Source organism: Chiloscyllium plagiosum, chromosome 25 (genome assembly GCF_004010195.1).
Source record: "Chiloscyllium plagiosum isolate BGI_BamShark_2017 chromosome 25, ASM401019v2, whole genome shotgun sequence".
Classification (NCBI taxonomy): domain Eukaryota; kingdom Metazoa; phylum Chordata; class Chondrichthyes; order Orectolobiformes; family Hemiscylliidae; genus Chiloscyllium; species Chiloscyllium plagiosum.
The window spans coordinates 32444641-32459811 of NC_057734.1; the positions used below are offsets into that span (position 1 = coordinate 32444641).

The following is a 15171-nucleotide window of genomic DNA, read 5'->3' on the forward strand; positions in this document are numbered from 1 at the left end:
GTAAAGAAAGAACAAGATTCACTTCAATCGTAAAAGGGTACGAGAACAATACGTTTCATTGTCAGACAAGGGCTAAAGTACACAGAAACACATGCTATCGCAGATGGAGCTCAAATAGAACATTTAGTGTTCAAAACACCATTGCTTCAATGCACAGTAACCTTATTCTGTTTCTCATGACTTGTTTGGTTTTCATCTTTGTAATTTCCAGATGTCCATGACAATATTTAAGTTCAACAGGAATTTTTGAGTTATTTTTGCCCCAAAGTAATTGATAAAGGTTTTCTGTGCATTCACAATATTTGAAATAAACCAAGTGTTTTGTCTCTGGTTGTGTGGTGAACTGAAATACTTACACAAGATTGGTAAACCTGAACCTCATGCTTAGCTTTTCAGATTTACACTGCTATTTTAAAATGATTTTGCAAAGCTAAATATTCTTGAATTGTATGATTTAAACATGTCATGTTGTGTTGGTTATTCTATTATTGATGTTATAAATGCTAATCCATTAAACAGTGTAGTGTAAGTGTAACACAATGAGCTCTTTCAGATGTTCTCCAGATTCTTTTATTGGCAATATTCTGGAAAGAGCTTGCTAACATTTACAAAGTCTGTAAAATAGTTGCTTATTTTTGTGAAGCTTCTTAACGTTTTACGGATGAAGATTGCAGAGGTTGGTCTTTTAAGTATGTTGAAGACTGAGATAGATTGTTAATCAACAAGGGAATCAAAGGTAATGGGGAAAAGGCAGAAAGGTGGAGCTGAATGTTATATCTCAGCCTTGATCTCATTGAATGGCACAGCTGTATAGGTACATTTAACGGGAAGCTAGATAAGCATTTGAGGAAGCAGGGAATAAAGGGTATTGCTGATAGAGGGATGAGGCTTGAATGGAGCATAAACACTAGTTGGGTCAAATGTTTCTGTGCAAAATATCTTAATTACATAATCACTGATTTTCCTTCCTGTCTCCCCTGCCCTGCGGATGTTCAAGGCGCTTCCATTCTTACAGAGTCATTGCCCATGGCTATACTATACATTATAAATTAATAAAATCACATCACTTCATCCTATATTCAATTATTTTCATGGTCATGCACAAAACCACTTTGAAGGAACTTGATGTTGAGCATGGTTTTACGTATTAAAATTACCATCAGCTTTCATGTCATATGTTGCTCATTCAGGCTTCTCCCACCATGAATCCTCTCTTCTCATGTCCTCCTTATTTTTCACTGGAGCTGTTTCGGAATCTGACCACTTGTAATGTAAATTGTGTGCTTTAAAAAAACATGTTTTAGTTTTTTTATTTTACAATTTGGATTTTGAACTAGTGGCAGTTGGATTTGGTTTCTATCTAAAAAGTGGTTTAAAAAGGTTTTATAGGTATTTCTGCAGCCATTTTGACTTCTTTTTGAAATATATGAGAGCAGGAGTCTTTGGAGGCCAATTCAAATGTGTCTGTGTTGGGGGCATTTTACATGCAATAAGAATAAACAATATAGTTAATTAGAATTCAGCAGATGGTTCAATAGAAAGCCTTTTCTCAGTTTTACAGAGGTTCTTGGTTAAAGCTGCAAGAAGGGAGAGTTTAGAACTGTTAACAAATATGTTACCTCAGTGTAAAAAGTTAATTTGAAAGTTCTAGACCAGAAGTGTTTGATTAAAACCTGAAGCAATTATTTGCAGCTGAGAAAGTCTAAGCACAATTATATAAAAACTCAAGCAAGAGGCTATCAGAGCCTCGAGACTGGAATTAGAATCGCAGTTAAATCAAGCCCTTTGTGACAGAGAAGGAAATCTTCTGTGGTGTGAGTACAGTAAAGAATTGCTTTTGGGATTAATAGGATTGCATTTTATCTTGATTTGAAAAATCTTTAAATGTACACTATTTGTAAATAGTTTGATTTATTCAATTTTATTTTTATTTCTTTTGTGCAATGAACTTCTGTTTTTTTGTTAAAACTAAATATTCAACATGGTAAGCTTGTGTTTCAGTGAAATACCATGTCATTAAAACCAAAAAACATCTAGCAACCCAGATCTTAGTCTGGAATCTAAATTGTTCAGTAATAATATCATTTATAATCAGATCACACTCCATGGTACAAAATTCATGAGTATTTCATTCATCTTAATGAGTACTCATGTTTTTTGTATTACCTGTTAATTAACTATTACCTGCAATTTGGCATCAAGGTCTCTTGACAGTCTTTGAATATTCTTATTTTCTGTTACAGCCTGTTTTATTCCATGCAGTGGCTCTATCAAATGGTTGTGGGTCTGAATCCTTTACTAGACTCATGATTTGATTTGGTGCACTTAAGTATTCTTTGTGGGTTTGTCTTAAATTGCAATGAATTTTCCTCATACACAGCCCTTATAACCTGCTGATGTCATGGGTCAACTTACAGCATATGGTAAGCAAAACGTACATTTCCTCAGATGAAAATTGAGGTCAACTAAGATGTCAGTATGGCATTTCATAGCTTAAAAAGGTTCAGATATGTTATATGTCAAGTATATGCAAAAGTAAGACTTTTGGTGTGAAACATTAGGGTTATTTTGTATATTCAGTTAACTAATAAGATATGATCAATGGTATATCTCAAGTAAACACTGTATGTGGCAATGGTACAGGAAACAACAGCTATCCCAACAGTAATAGTAGCTCACTACCACCATTAGAATAATTTTGCTGCATTTTTCAATGCCTAATTAAAGAGATGTTTTGGTGAGTGCAATGATTCACCTTAGTGTATTTTTAAATATTTGTTTAATGATGCAATATATTTCTTCAAATTTTTGATTGTTTTAGAGGTTGGATTTTAATCAAGGAGGGAGATAGGGATGTACATTGGAAAACTTTAAGAATGCATTTCCTGAAAAATTCTGCCAAATTTAATGCAGCACCAAATTTGCAACTCTTGGCCCTGTTCACTAGCTCAGCAACCAGGTTGGATCTGGCTGGCTATCAGGTGACTAGGTATATAGCATTTGACTATAACCGGGAAGCAGAGAAGAGCTGTAAAAGATTAAGGTGGTTGAAACACAGCAGGATCCAGGCAACATTTGAGGCTCAGACAGTGGAGATCAGAGACTTAAGGGAGAGTTGAACAGGAAACTTTGAAAGAGATTATGGATGTTTATGTAAGGAGGTTGAGTATAGAGTCATAAAATTATAGAGTCATAGATGTACAGTACAGAAACAGATCCTTCAGTCCAACTCATCCTTGCCACCAGATATCCTAAATTAATCTAGTCCCATTTGCTAGCACTTGGTCCATATCCCTCTAACACTTCCTATTCACATACCCATCTAGATGCCTTTTAAATGTTGTAATTGTACCAGCCTCCACCACTTCCCCTCACATCTCATTCCATACACTCACCACCCTCTGCGTGAAAAGGTTGCCCCTTAGGTCCCTTTTAAATTTTTCCACTCTCACCCTAAACCTATGCCCTCTAGGTCTGGTCTGTTCCACCCAAAGGAAAAGACCTTGTGTATTTACCATATTAATGCCCCTCATGATTTTAGAAACCTTTATAAGGTGCCCTCTCAGGCTCTGGCACTCCACGGGAAACAGCCCTAGACTATTCAGCATCAATCTATAGCTCAAGCCCTTTAACCCTGACAACATCCTTGTAAGTCTTTTCTGAACCCTTTCAAGTTTCACAACATCCTTCCTATAGCAGGGAGACTAGAATTGTGCACAGTATTCCAAAAGTACCCTAACCAATGTCCTGTACAGCTGCACTATGACCTCCCAACTCATATTCAATGCACAAACCAATAAAGGCAAACATATCTAAACACCGCCATCACTATCCTATCTACCTGCAACTACTTTCAAGGAACTAAGAATCCACAATCCAAGGTTTCTTTGTTCAGCAACAGTCCCTAGGACCCAACCATTAAGTGTATAAGTCCTACCCTGATTTGCCTTTCCAAAATGCAGCACCTCACATTTATCTAAATTAAACTCCATTTGCCACTCCTCAGCTCATTGGCCCATCTGCTCAAGATCCCATTCTACTGAGGTAACCTTTTTCGCTGTCCACTACACCTCCAATTTTGAATGAAAGTAAAATGGATTTAGAATCTATGTGGAAAGTCACTGACAAGCTGGATTCAGTGGTCATTGTCTCCCATTAACCATAGGTTTTGCTGAAGGCTAGAAAACTCAGCTGGTCAGAGTTAAAGTTAAAATAATGGCTAGTTACATGTTATATTGTCTTGTAAGAATAATTAAAATGTCAACATGCTTCCCATGAGTGATTCGTTAGGCTGTCTTCTGACCTGGCTCTATTAAAATAGGAAATGTGTGGTAGACGTGGGTGAGGCAGGGTTTGGAGCTAATTCGGATCAGGTTTCAAATTGTTATCATTTTAGCATCCCACCTCATGCAAACTCAACTTCTTTTGGCCATTAGAATTCCTCCCCTCATCCCCACATAAATATTATGCAAATATGGCTAATTAAGGAAGTCACCGTGTTATGAACTTCAGTCTTTTGGGCATTCTACATAAAACATGGCTCTATTAGCATCGAACATTACTCAGTTTAAGAAAGAAGTAAGGTTATATTTATTCCTTGATGTGGAACAAATTGAATCCATTGAAGAGGGAAGTGGATGCAGTGGAATAAATGCTTAAAGTAGCGATGATTAAGTGTTCGAGTAGCAGAGTACATAATATTGATTGTATGCAAAATACGGGAAAATTAAGCACATTAAAGAAAATGCTACCGTTACTAAATGTAAATAATATTTATTTGTTTCACTAAATGATTTATCAATTATACCTCTGATTTGTGAGTTATATGAAGAACAGCAGATGATGACTTGCTGCTTTGTCAGTTTAACCCCCTCTTCCCCACTTGTCATCCTGTGGGGAACATTTAGTAGAAATGTTTATCTGCAGGAGCACTCATTTCTGATTGACTTGCCAAGACTTTGTACCATTTATCTTTTAAGTTTTGCATCGCACTCCTTGTCGCATCGCTTAACGTTCTGAGAGGGCTCTGGCACGCAGCCAACATTTAAATCTTCAAAACTACCTTCTTTTGGATTAATTTAATTTTTCAGCGTCAGGACCCCCTACTGCAATTTGCCCTGCAGTTTCAGGCTCAGACGTGTTTGGTTTGTAAAGTTCACTTGCAAGCTGCAGGCAACCCAGTCGATGACGTTTGATTTTGACCTTCGCTCTTTTGCACTTTGCCATTCCCGGGCCAGCATCTAGAAAAAGCTTAATCTTTTCTGGCAGGTTGCAGTGAGTGAATTTAGAAAAAAAATACTGTTTTACTCTTTTACAAATGTCTCTTCATAAAATTACAAAATATGAATAAATAGTTCTGCTTAAAAACAGCAGATTAACACTGAATACATACTTCACATTCTTCCCAGAGTGCTAAAATCTCAGGTATGGTCCCTCTGCTGATTCACAATATAAAACTAGATTTTAAAGCCCTCTTCTGACTATAGTTTTCTATGGGTTCATACTATTAGACAGTTTCTGAATCTTGGTTATTGAATAGATTCTGGTCTGACAGGCAGTGTCCCATTGTCTTCTGTTCATGGCAAGGCAACAACATGTGACATTATGGTAAAAAGGACCTACCTCACCTTTAGTCACTCTCAATATAATCAAGTCAATGCCATACATTCAGTTAGCTTGGATGGCTGGTTTGTGATGCAGCATGATGTTAACAGCATGGGTTCAATCCCTATACTGGCTAAGGTTACTGTGAAGGTCTGCCTTCTCAACATCCTCACTCACCTGAGATGTGGTGACCCTCAAGTTAAACACCACGACCAGTCATATCTCTGTCTCTGTGATGTGAGAGCAACCCTATAATCATTTGGGACTCTGGCTATTTTACCATTAATATCATTAAGCACAAAATATGTGCAAATCAGTAACATTATATCAATTTAAATAGTTTTTTAAAATTATTCATAGAATGAGGGTGTCACTGGCTAGGCTAGCATTTATTGCCCATCCTTAATTGCCCAGAGGGCAGATAAGTCGACTGCATTGCTGTGGGTCTGGAGTCACATATAAGCCAGACCAGGTAAGGATGGCTGTTTCCTTTCCTGAAGGGCATTAGTGAACTAAATGGGCTTTTCCCAACAATTGACAATGGATTCATGGATATCACTTGACTCTTAATTCCAGACATTTACTGAATTCAAATTCTACCATCTGTTGTGGCAGGTTTCAAATGAAGACCCAGAACATTATCTGGGTCTGGATTAACAGTTCAGTGACAACACCATTAAACCATTCCCTCCCCACTTAATAAAAGTGTTGCTAATAAACTTTAATCTGTTTCAATAAAAAAAACAGTCTTGCTGGTATGTGTTATGGAAGCTAATATATAGAAAAGCATTCAGACCATCTCATACTGGCATGGAGTTTGACCCAAGAAACTATGGGCTGAATCTTTTGTTTGGTTAAATCTCAGTTTCATGAAAGGTTTCTCGTCAAGAGGCCGAATGAGTTCTCTAACTGCACTTGACCAAATTTGCCTAATTACCTGCATAGTTCACCCCTTCGACCCCACTGCAGTCCAGTTCTAGCCACATTCTACTATCATCATACTTGGAAAAACTTGGTACTGCCAAAGTAATCCTGCCTCCATTGGCTTCTTTAAAAAGTCATTATGCACCCAGACAAACACTGTTAGTCTGAAGCTGCCCTACACCATTCCCAACATTTGCTCAGGACATGACAGACAAAGGAAAATTGGCACCTTGCTTTTCAGGCAGGGACCTAGAGGTCCTGGTGAAAGGGTGGTGCACAGACTGGCAATCCTCCTCCCCCAGGACTAATAGAGTAAGTCATAAAAGAAGACCATGACAGCTTGGTTCAAGGTTGACACTTGAGTCAGTTTAGTCTTAGCTGCCTGGAGGAATGTCAATGACTTTTTTCACTCCACAAGCATAAGTATTAACATCTTCTTTCCAATACCTCATGCTTACTCTACTTTTGCTACCATACCTAACTGAGCATTTATCTAGGTAAACTGTGGTGACAAACCTCACTGGCTCATCGTGAGAATCCCTCTTAAAATTATTTCACTTGCATTTAACCAAATAAATAGTAAGTTTCAGTCCCGTGTGCCATTTGTTAGCTGAATTCTCAAAAGTGAACTGAAGCATGGGTTAAATGGGAGAAATATTTGTTTCAGACTAAAGATGAAAGAATTGTTCAGTTAACTGTCCGCTAATTTCCTGTTTCTTAAAGTTTCCTGTGTTTGTCGAAACAATGAAAGATGAACAACATTGCAAAACAGAGACCACTATTTCAATTAGAAAGCAGAATTACTTAGGATAAACTAGAATTGTAATGATTTTGTACTGATTGTGTTTATTAAAAAGCAATAAATTGTAAATTCACAGGTGTTAGCAATTTGTGTAGGTCTGTTTAGTTTGGTAATTGATTTTAATCTGCTTCCTATAGCTGTAACTATAATTATAAAAGCAGAATTGTTAATATGCTTTTTGCCTGCTGCAAATTAAAGAAGAAATATCTTAAAGGGTTTACAAACCAATTCTTGGTTCATTGACTGATTTTGCACAAGCAAATGCTTTAGCTGCTGTCTGTGACATTTACTAATGCACTAATTACAAAGGTTTACAATGGATTTCTAATAGAGCCCATGAAAGATGATTGAGGCCGCAAGGTACTTATTGTTTTCAGGCCACCAGTTTTCAAGAGTATGGTTTATGCTTTGATTACTGCTTTAACCAGTTTAGAAGGGTAGGGACTGTAGGGAAAGGAGCCTTGTGAAGTATTGCTGAAAGTACACAAAGACTACATCCATTATGAAGCATGATTCAACAAAGTCTATTTCTCCTTCTGACAACAGGAAGGAAAATAAACATTATGGAAGATGCGCTTTTATGGGAGAGTTTCATTGTCATGTCAAATGACTTCAAATTAATATTAAAATTAAATAAATATTAATATATATTGTGGATGATGTGCAGACAGTGAAAATAACTTTCCTCTCTTGATTTGCAAATTATAATATATAATGAATGTTTAAAAAATTGTTTAGAAATCAACATTCTCTTTTAGTGTTCACCTAATTGCTTATTGTATAAAAAAAGGTTTCAAATGGATAGTGAATAATCTCTGATTCTAATATGATATACGTCGTCACTAAGACTATAAAGAGACCTTAGGACATAAGTCTTCATTCCTGGGGATCCTAAGGCGTTCTACCTTACCCTCATCCAAAACTGTATGGCATTATTCGTTGAGGTGGAGCTGAATGTGTTATCTATCATTGACCCTTGCAGAATTTGCTTATACAATTAACCGAACAATTGCATAACCTTTATGAAAATAAGTTCTTGCACAAAATATTTGCTCTAGTTTATTTTAAGACAGACCCTTCAGCAGTTTCCTTCTACTAAATCTTGTGATAATGAATAAGTACAAGACCAACAAACAATGGATCAAGACTAAGTTCTGTTGTCTATATGGCTAGTTTACATATTAGAGTGATGCCAACAATATAGATTCAATTCCCATACCAGCTGAGGTCACCATGAAGGTCCTGCCCCTCAACTAAGGCGTGGTGATCTTCATGTTAAACTCACAACCAGTCTCTCTCTCTCTCTCTCTCTCTTTCTCTCTCAGATATGAGAAAAATTCCATGGTTCTCTGGGACTATGGTGACTTTATCTTTCTTTTAACAAAAAAAAAGACTCATGAAAACAGCACATGCTTTATGTAGTGGTAATTGGCTGTGCTGGAATTGTCTTGCTTTTTGTGGACAGGGCATACCTGTGAATTATTCCACATTTTTGACTGGATACCACTTTTGTCACTACAATGAAATGTCTTTGTTAGGGACACCAAAGGTCTTCAGTATTATTGCCAGAATGCTGGCAGGGCCGTTAAGCTTTGTGGTATCCACTGCCTCCAATCATTTCTTAATATCACGCTTTGAATCAAATTGGCTGAAGACCGGTATTTGAGATGCTGGAGACCACTGGAGGAGGCCGCAATGGACCTTCCACTTGACACTTCGAGATGAAGTTTGTTTCAAACGCTTCAGCGTTGTCTTTTGCACTGAATTGCTGGACTGTCTCCCCTATGTGGAGCTTCCTTTTCTAATAAGTTGTTTAATTGCCATCACGATTTTGGACTGGTTGTGGCGGGACTGGTTGTGGCAGAACTGCAGGGTATAAGTTTAAGTTGAGAGGGGGAAAAGTTTAAAAGGGATCTGAGGGGGTGGGTTTTCACACAGAGGGTGGTACATGTGTGGAATGAGCTGCCAGAGAAGATGGAGTTGGGTACAATTACAACATTTTAAAAAAAACATCTGGATGGGTACATGAATAGGAAGACTTCAGAGGAATTTGGGCCAAATGCTAGCAAATGGAACTAGATTAATTTAGACTATCTGTATGGCATAGACAAGTTGGACCAAAGGGTCTGTTTCCGTGATGTATAACTCTGAGTCTGAGTCTCTGTCACTAGTTGCACATGCTATTTGGCATGTAATAGTCCTGTGTTGTAGGTTCACCAGGTTGACTCATCATTTTTAGGTTACCTCCATTTGTTTGCATTGGATTTGTGACAAGATTAACATATGAACAGCAGAAAAATATCTGGGTTAATAGAGTGACGCAATGGTATATTTTTCGTAACAGGGGTCATTCTCCTTCATACAAGATCAAGATGAATCTACGCTGAACAATTGAGCAATCTGCAGTTTGCCGAGTGTATGAACTGAGGAATGAAGTGCATGAGCTGCGTAGAAAGATTGCCCATCTGCTATTTATAACATTATTCACACTGGAATGGGGAAATCAGAATTAATACTGCATTATGAAAGGAATTTAATATTTCAGTCTTACATGATAGAAATTCCAATTAGAAACTCCTCACATCCTAACAATAACGAGCTCCACCAATTTGTTCCTGAGTCAATGAGATGCCAAGTTTAAAGAGAAAATAAAAATTTAAAAGGATTAGTGATGGACTCACTGAGCCAAATGGCTTCCTACAGTGGTGTAATAACCTTTTTTGACAAGAAATTCCAAATAATAGCTGCTAATGTAATTCATTAATTTTAAGTTATGTTTTTCCCACAATTACAACATTGTAAATTCAAGTCTCTACCATTGGTAACGGATCAAGGGGGTCCCGGGATAATATTCAACTGACAGAAGTCAGGAGGTTTAATGTGGTTGTAGGGATTAACATTACTGAGGGAGGATGTTGGGGCATCATGAAGGGACTCCAGTTCCAAACTGAGGTTGAGTCTTTCATCAAGCACTTGAATGAGATGTCAACACACGCTGATGAAGAGGTGAATCTGAATGGAGGCGATGATTGGTGCTAGAAAAAAAAAGTTTGATCAAAGGAGAAGTAGATGGGTGAGAAACTACAGAGCACTTATGTGTTAGACCTCTGAGGAGGACTTTTATCTAAAAGTCCTTCAATCAGATAATCTCTTATTATAACTTGCAATCACGTTTTCCGTATTGCTGTGCAATATTAGTGTATTTTCTGATATTGTGTACGGTTTCACAATGTGACGTGCAATTTCAGAGAATGTTTGTCAGCATTTCAGTATAAAGTCCATAATTTTCCCCATGATGTTGTACGTAGGCACTGCAATAGCTAAATCCCAGTTTTATTTTCATGTTAGTCCAGAAGTGAAAAAACAATTGTTAGCAATTTTCATATAGTGTCATTATTTGTCGGAAACTCAAACCTGAAACTGGCAGCAAATGTAGTTACAACTTATTAACCCCTTCATAAGTCTCCTGATTTCTTTGAGTCTCAGACCGAAAATATAGAATAGTCACAAATCCTGTCATAGAGGTGAACTGATCGGTAACACAATTTTAATCAGAATTAGAGATTTTCTTCAAGATTATTAAAGGATATTAACCTTTTATGTATGAAATGATTAAGGATTTAAAAATATTAGTTAATAAATGATATGAGTTGAGATTCTTCTCTTTAATGGGAATTGGCAGAATGCCCAATATTCTCCATAACCAGTGATGGTTAGCAAAACTGAATTTTTAAAATTGCTGCTTTCAAAGCCAAATTCTCCTGTACAGTTATTACTTTAAGAATAGAACGGGCATTTTCCTTGAAAGACAAGTTCACCTTCCATGAAAGGAAGATTATTTGAAATAAGCGCTCAGCAAACTTTGCAATGTTTTGCCGGCTGATCACAAAAGAATATAACTTCTCTCATTCCTGTTTTAAGATGTTGAATTTTATGAATATATCTGCAGGTTTTTTGTGGTTTTATCAATGAATGGAATTTGAAGATGTTAGTCAACCAAAGGTGTCCTAATATTGTGCTTTGTCTCAAATGCTTTTGCATTTTTTTTAGTAGAATGGTTAATTATTCAGTGATTGCAGTCCTTTGTTTCCGCCACAGCAGGTAATGAGGATGAACCTTTACTCAAAGAACTTTATCCTAGGCAAAGTGTATGGGTTAGTGCATGTTAAGGATTGAATGCTGATTTTGGAAATAGTACTCCGATTGGAGAGAAATTCTGAGGTAGTGGCTGTGAAATCAATTAATTATTTCAGAGGAAGCCAGGTGATACTTATCAGGCAGTATTTGCCTGAATCAATGTGGTACTGAAATGAAGGGTAAGTTTCATAGAGGTTTGGCAATGATGTGTGCTATTTGAATGGCTTGTGTACAAAGCACTGAAGGCTGGATAATACCAGCTGAGAAGAGATTTCTACTTAGTGCTAACTGCTGTACTATGCAGTGCACTACCCAACATAACTATTCTGAGAATGTTTATAGAATCTTACACATCTCCAGTGGGAGGCCAGCAAGTGCATGCAAGGTGCATTGAAGTTGCATGTTTAATTGTGGCTCCCTGTAAACCACACCAGTTCTTAAATCAGCAATTTGGCATTCTTGTACAAACTTGTCATGGACTGATGTGGTTGAGAGCTTTATTAAAAATAGAGAAACAGTTTAGACTGGGAGACAACAGACAGTTGGGCACCTTTTGGGATATGTGCTGTTATAGGCTGTTAAATGCAGATAATTTTTTCACATGAGGGGGCTTTCCTGGTGCAGGAAATAACACTTGCTGATATTCTAACAAAAAAGTAACGGAGTGTTTCAACCAAAATATATTTCTGCTGCAGGCTGATACTGAATATCATATAGCTTTTACAATTACTGCATATATATAGTATTATGTATATAATTGGAATTAATATATGAAATGCTCTGGCTCTAATCATACAAATTTCTTCCAGTCTACAGAATTGATTTTACTCTGATCATCTTTCACTCTTTAGCTTTTATTATTAAACAGAGCAGCGTTGCTATTAAGTGATGTTCCAGTTCCTCAAGGTACCTGACTATTTGTCTCATTGACTATTGCAATTTCAGTTAGATCAGTCATGATTATATTAAATGATTTGAAGGATCAAATGTCCTCCTCTTGTTGATCTTACACCCTGCAAAACTCTAGCACTTACATAATAAGAATATCATTAAAACATTTGAAATTTCTTAATTCAAATGATGAAGTTTATTTTTCTTCCACCTCTCCAATACTTATTTTCTAATGTATTTCAATAAAATGGCCATTGTATTAAAATTTACTGACACTTCACATTACAATTTCTATGATTCCCTTTATACTAGGGCCTGTTGTATTAAAGTAAAGGGCAGAATTGTGTAATGGTCTGATTGATGTGGACAAAGGTGAGATGTGTGGCAGAATTGGATGAGAATTCTGGTGAGGCCCATATTAGGAGCAATTTGCCCCATTTTTAATGTTTTTCATGAGCAGCATGATGAGTTTCCGAGGAAGGGTCACCAGACCCGAATCGTTAAATCTGATTTCTTTTCACTGTTGAGCTGCCAAACCTGCAGAACTTTTCCAGCAACTTCTGTTTCTGATTTACAGCATACTCAGTTTGTTCAGTTTTTATGGTGAGTTTCTCGCTGGACAGTGGTAAGTTTCCAATTCAGGGGGATTACCGTTTGCTAAATACATTGTTGATGGAGCAGTCCACCTCACTAATATTCAGCCTCCTTTCATATTAAACTTGTCTGACAGGCTTGCTGTTGGGAAAATGAGATATGAAAATCAGAGTGGGTACCTCGCAAAATCAACTTTCCCCTTGCTCTGAATGTCCTCCATGATGCATTTGAACAAGGCACAAGTCAGGAGTGTGATGGAATACTCCCCACTTGCCTGGATGGGTGCAGCTCCAGCAGCACTCAAAAAACTTGACACCATCCAGGACAAAACAACCCATTTGATTGGCACCACATGTACAAACATTCAGTCCCTGCATCACCGGCCGTCAGTTGCAGCAGTTCACCAGAAATTCATCAAAGATCCTTAGACAGTGCCTTGTAAACCCACCACCACTTCCATCTAGAAGGACAAGGGCAGTGAATACTTGGGAACAACACCATTTGCAAATTCCCCTCCAAGCCACTTACCACCCTGACTTGAAAATATAACACCGTTCCTTCACAGTCATTGGGTCAAAATCCTGGAATTCCCTCCCTACTAAATTGTAGGTCAACCCACAGCAAGTGGTCTGTAGAGATTCAAGAAGGCAGCTCACCAGCACCTTCTCAAGGGCAAAAAGGGATGGGCTATCAATGCTGGCCAGCCAGCAATACCCAAGTTCCACAAGTGAATAAAAAAGAGAAGCTCAGCCCAGGTCAAAATCCACGGGCACCAGCGGCTTGCACTCTTCCTCTACAGACATTGGCATATACCATTCAACAACCCTCTCAGACATCCTGTCACCTTTCCAATGCAGCTGAAAATGTGTTGCTGGAAAAGCGCAGCAGGTCAGGCAGCATCCAAGGAACACGAGAATCGACATTTCGGGCATAAGCCCTTCTTCAGGAATGAAATCTTTCCAATGCAGTGCACTGTGGAAACAAAGACCTGCACTGCAGGACATACTGGCACCTAGCATTGAAAAGCTACAGTTGGGACACATAGTACACAGGGCAGACACCCAGATCAGGAATTAGACCAGGCTGCATCTGAAGCCACTTGCTTGCTTCACACCTGCCTACATGCCCACCTGCCTTGCTCTTTCATGCCAGTTTGGACAGTTACACTGTGAGGCAGCTTACTTTGTCAGCAGCCCTCAGTGGGGGGGTGTATGGCATTGTGGCCATATCAACCCCTCAAGTGCTCCATGTGCTATCCGCTTCTGTGGTGAAGACACTCCATGTGCAGCTAGCAAGCAAACAGCTTTGTCTCAAAGTTAGCATGGGGTGGGGAGGGGTAGGGGTGGGGGTGGGGGTGAACCCAGCACATGAGTCAAGAGAGGCCTCCATCACCAGTTCAGGGGATTATTGTGGTCAGGCATTCCGCTGAAGTGGTCCCAGTCAGGAGGGCATGCCTCTGCAGAATGTGTGCCTCTGCTCTCTCGGGAATACATCATGTCAGGTTTTTGGCATCATAATGCAGGTGGAGGCTGTCACCATCTGACAGATTTATGAGCATCACTCGGGTCTGGACACATTTTGACTGGTTAGGTTGGTTGAAAGACTGGACCACAATTAGTGGATTAGGTCTGTCTGCAGCAAATTAGCAGAAAAGGGTTGTAAGCTATTGTTAGGAGTAATGGGGGCAGCTATTGCCCTTGGATTACGCCTTGATGTGTTATTCTTCATTTCTCTGGCCTTCAGATTCTGGGGAAGGGCAGAATACAATTTTGAAGAGAGGGCAGAAAGGGAAGGATACAGTAAGTCACAGCTGGGAAAGGGGTCATGCGGGAGTGGGTTGTCCACCGTCAGGAGCATAAGAGCTGCAAGGTGTGAAGCAGCATATGACCCATATGGCATGGTCAGCTCAGATGCCAGGGGCTGGTGGGAAGTATGGGCAGGTGTAAGCAAATGGAGACAGCTTGGCTGGGGTTCTGGGAAAATGTGGGGCTTATAGGAAGGGCTACCCAGGATGTGGATGCTTGTGGAGGGGAATCTCACTGACACGGTCAGGCGAAGGTGGGAAGGCACTGGCCAAAGAGCACTTGCTGTCATCTTCTATCGTGATGCAAATCGGATGTTTGCAGTTGGGAAGAAAATGGCTGAGAGCACACTCAGAGTGGGCAAGGCTGCTGCTGTTTATATGGAAGCCTTCATTGAGTGATATGACTCTGATGACA

The 15171-nt window shown here is 38.7% G+C and overlaps 1 long non-coding RNA gene across 3 annotated transcripts in view; it reads left to right on the plus strand.

Moving 5' to 3' along the window:
- The first annotated feature begins 1741 nt into the window (after window positions 1-1741).
- LOC122562476 overlaps window positions 1742-15171 on the plus strand; it is a 48017-nt gene continuing 34587 nt past the window's right edge. For 2 of the 3 annotated variants that reach the window (XR_006315320.1, XR_006315319.1), the window contains exon 1: window positions 1742-1814. This is a non-coding gene — a long non-coding RNA (uncharacterized LOC122562476). Of the gene's footprint in view, window positions 1815-2320; window positions 2424-15171 lie in introns of those variants that run through there. The other variant, XR_006315321.1, reaches the window with a different exon arrangement.